The sequence below is a fragment of the Elephantulus edwardii genome, unplaced genomic scaffold (assembly GCF_000299155.1).
Source record: "Elephantulus edwardii isolate Elephantulus edwardi_28Jun2011 unplaced genomic scaffold, EleEdw1.0 scaffold00017, whole genome shotgun sequence".
NCBI lineage: Eukaryota > Metazoa > Chordata > Mammalia > Macroscelidea > Macroscelididae > Elephantulus > Elephantulus edwardii.
Genome location: NW_006399767.1, coordinates 30,377,470 through 30,381,918, shown reverse-complemented (window position 1 = coordinate 30,381,918; position 4,449 = coordinate 30,377,470).

The window sequence follows — 4,449 nt, the reverse complement described above, 5'->3', positions numbered from 1 at the left end:
TGGGATGGGAGTGTCAGAGACAGTGCGATTGGCACAGGACAGAGTGAAGTTTAGGGCTGTTGTACATAGGGTCGCTATGAGTTGCAAGCGACTCGAAGGCACGGCCCATAACAACAACAACAATAGCACCACAGCTCAAAGGCATGAAAGAGATTAATGTCACTAAGCTATGGTGGTTAGAAAGCTACTAGTTTAAATTCAGAGTGCCAGCTCTAGGGAAAGGCTTCATCTGTAATTTGTGAAGTTAAGTCTTTCTTTCCTTCAACATCTGTAGACTTAGTTTCTTTGGAGATCACACCTTCTCCAGTGTAAAAGAGTATCCCAGAGCTAGGATCTGGGTCCAAAAAGACACAAATCTTTCTTTTTTCAATTGTTCTTTTTTGATTATTATTAACTCTTATGTAATCATATATTGTTTCTTTCATGTACATTTTGTTTTCTACAATAATTTATACACAATGTGTTTTATATAATTTGATCCTTGACTTTTATCACCCTGCTTCATCAAGTCACCACTGCTCCTTGCCAATTACTTCATTTCTCCCATCTTCCCACTAGTGTCTGCTGTCCTATTAATTTTTTCTTTCTTCTTCAGCACTCCTTCTCTCTTTCCTCTTTTGAATATCTGTATGCATCTTGTTCCTATTTGAAAATTTAAATAGCGATATTGACCTTATCACAATCATACCCAAGTTGATGTCCCTTTGTCATAGTCCTTATAGAGTTCATTGTCTGCACAATTCTTTTCTCCCCTTACCTGCCACCTCATCTGTCAGCTACCCCGTATTTTCAAAGTCGTGATCTTTTGCAGTATTTGTCTTTTTGTGTCATATCTTATGAATATTTACTTCATTGTACTTTGTTGTTGTTGTTGATTGCCATCAAGTTGAGCATGACTCATAGCAACCGTATGTACAAAAGGCCTGAAGTCATTTTTTTTTAAGTCTTTCTATAACTATAGTCATTTATCAAAGTTCATAGAGTTTCCAGAGGCATGTTGTTTAGGATGTGGATGCCACTCCTGCTTAGTGATACAGTACTCCACTTTCTATGTGTTCTGTATGAGCCAAATTAAGTATTCTGGAATTCATATTCTTTGCAATGTTCCTCATGATTGGTTGTGACTCACATAGGTGAATGCCTTACTCTAGTTAATACATCATATGTAAACGCTGTCTTCTGCTTTTCAGGGGTTTCTTATTAGGTGGGTATTCTCTATTTTTACCTAAAGTCCATGGTATCTGAAATTGGATTGAATCTCTTTCCAATCCCTCTTGGTGTACAGCTTTACCCATTTTTAAGTTATCTTCAACAATATTTCACTTTATATATGCTATTAATTATGCTGTATAATTTCCAATCTATTTTTCTTTGCAATATGCACAAATATGTGTCTCTTCTAGTCAATCTGTATTTGGAATATCTTAGCCTGGATAAATGAACATGTGTAGTATTGCTTCTGTGTATGGAAACATTTCTGTTGGAATTTCATCAATTTCTGGAGTCTTATTTTAAGACTCCATTAAGACTTATTTTAAGACTCCATTAGCCAATTCCATGTATTTGAGTAAATTGAATCAATGGTACTGAAATAAATAGTGTTGAGTAAATTTACTTCAGTAGCATTGATTTTTTATTACATGCTTTCTCCTGAAATGGTTGAACATCATCAATACTTTTTTGAACAATTACTTTATACATTCATTTTATCTTCTTTTGATACTTCTAGTGTATGGGAAGCCAATGCTAAATATTTGTAATAAACTGAATGCTATATCAGGATGTGGGGGAGGTGAGGTACAAGCTAGAGTTCACCCTGAGGCACTAAGGCAATCCTTAAGGGTTTACCAGATTCTTGCATTTGCTGCCCCCTCCCTCCTGAGTCAAGCAGAAGGTTTTCAATAGAAAGAGCTTGGCTTCATTTGCATTGAATGGTCTTTGTGATTTGCTTCTTGATAATTTTAAAAAAAGATACAGGGAAGCTGGAATGGGGTTCTTCAGTTGAGACTGCTGGCCCTGTTTTATGCTCTCTGTTCTATTTCATTCCTGCTGTTTGTCTCATTATTAATAATTATAAAAATACTTAACCCTCGGTCTGCAACACTAGTGCATTCAATAATTTGACCCAAGAATCCTTCATTATTATAACTCAAAAATCACATTTTTTTTCTTTGTTTTTGTCTGCTTTATTTCATTTCAGAAACGCAAGTGTGTTCTCTTTTGCTTATCTTAGTATGTATTTCATTACAACACTTTATCTTTTCCCTTGAAATCTTCTATTCATCTCTCTTAATTCATTATGGCTCCCTGCAGCTTTACATTCTCTCTTCAGCTCTCCACTAACCCATTTTTGTTTTATCCTTTCTTTATAATGACCTTTTGCTTTCCGCATGTATGATGTTCTTGAAATCCTAGTTTCACTTTTCAAATTTGGTATTACCAATTTTGACATGAAATATCTTTCTCACAGCACTTTCTACTCTTCTGCTAAATATAATAATTAATTGTAATAGCCACACAGAACTCATGGGACAGGCTTACCATTAAATAGTTTATAAGTATATTTCTATGATTTTTATTTTGTCAGAATAAACTCATAGTTTACCTTCCAATGGATTTCAATTTATATATATATAAACTAGGATCAAGAAGCATGCAGATAAAGTCTAGAAAGCTCCCCTAAAATAAAGAGTGGATCCTTCCTATCACTAGTATAGAATAGCTCTGTCATTTTTCTTATGTCATTTTTTAAGCATGCTCCACTCATCTAAGTCATGCAATGGCTCTTAACTGAAGTATAAGAGATTAAGCTTCACTATCCTGATACAGGCTATGGTCTTTGCAATCATTTGCTATGCATCAGAGAGCTGGACAATGACTAGGGAGGACAAAAGGAGACTTGATGCCTTTGAGATGTGGTGCTGGAGAAGAATATCAAATGTATCATAGCCTGCTAAGAAAATTAACAGATTCATCCTAGAGAGGGTTAAAGCAGGCTGCTCTTTGGAGGCAAGAAATCCGAGATTTGTCTGACATACCTTGGACATGTTGTAAGGAGGGACCAGTCCTCAGAGAAGGACGTCATGCTTGGGAGGGTAGAAGGACAGCACATGATGGGAAGACCCTCTATGAGGTGAATTGATTCAGTGACTGGGGTAATTGGGGTGAGTGTGTTTGAGACAGTGAGATTGACACAGGACAGAGCAGAGTTGATGATACATAACAACAACAACAACATCTTTGCCTCCCATGAGCATTCTGGCTGCACTATTCTCAAGACATATTTGTTCTTTTGGAAATCTATACGATAGTTAATCCTCTTTTCAATATACCACACCATAACTTAAAGACATCAATTCTTGTTCTGTCATCTATATTTATTGGTCAGCTTTTTGATATGTAGCAGGTGATTGAGAAGACCATGTCCTGGGTATGACTGACACGTTAATTACATCTTCTAATATAGTAATGCAAATTGTCCTTTCATTTATTTAGGACTTCTTTCTTTTAGGATTATAAATATTTTCTAAATTTTAAATTTAGACTTTCATCTTCCCAGTTAAATTCATTCTTAGGTATATTATTCTTTTATTTGCTATTGTAAGTGGCAATGTTTCCTTGATTTCCTTTCCCTCTTGAAGAGTGCAGGTGTGTAGAAACCTGACAGATTCTGTTTATGACCTCTTAAGCTGTCAATTTATTGAGTCAATTGATTAGTTAAAATAGTATATCTGTGGACTATTTGGGACTTTATGTTCATATAATTATGTTACCTTTGAAAACAGATAGCTTTACTTCTCCCTGATTTTAATTGCCTTCTTTTCTCTTCTTTTTGTAAATTTATTTAACTAAGACTTCTAAAATGATTTTGAATAGTAGTATTGAGAGTAGGAATATGAAGCAATTGAAAATATGGTAGCTTTGATCAGGTGCACCTCAGTTTTTAAATTGACATCTTGCTCTTTAACACTTTAAAAAGAGTCAAGCACATCTGTGTTGCATTGGAAAAATTGGTTGTTAAGAACTTCTTGTACCCACTCATGAGCCTTAACTTATAAGAAAACAAAAGTATTTTCTATAATACTTGCTTATTAAAAACAGATCTTGACCTTTTAGTTTACTGTCTTCATAATAAAGTTTTGTTAGGAATATGGGATTCAAGAGAAGCCAAGAAAAGTGAAGTAGGAAAAAAGAAAGAACATATGAGAAAGAGTGGATGTATGAGTGAATAGGAATGGAAAGAGAAAGAGTAGTGTAGGAAAAAAAATAGTAGAAAACGGAAAATAGAGAATGTTAGAGGAGGAATGTGAAAGGGAACTAGAGAAGAGTAGAAGACAAGTAGGATGAAATAAGAATGCAAAAATTAATATTTAAAGACATAATTTGAGTTTGATTTTTTAAAAAGTGTTTAGAGAAATGTTACCAGGGTTTTGCCAACATGGTCCTGAA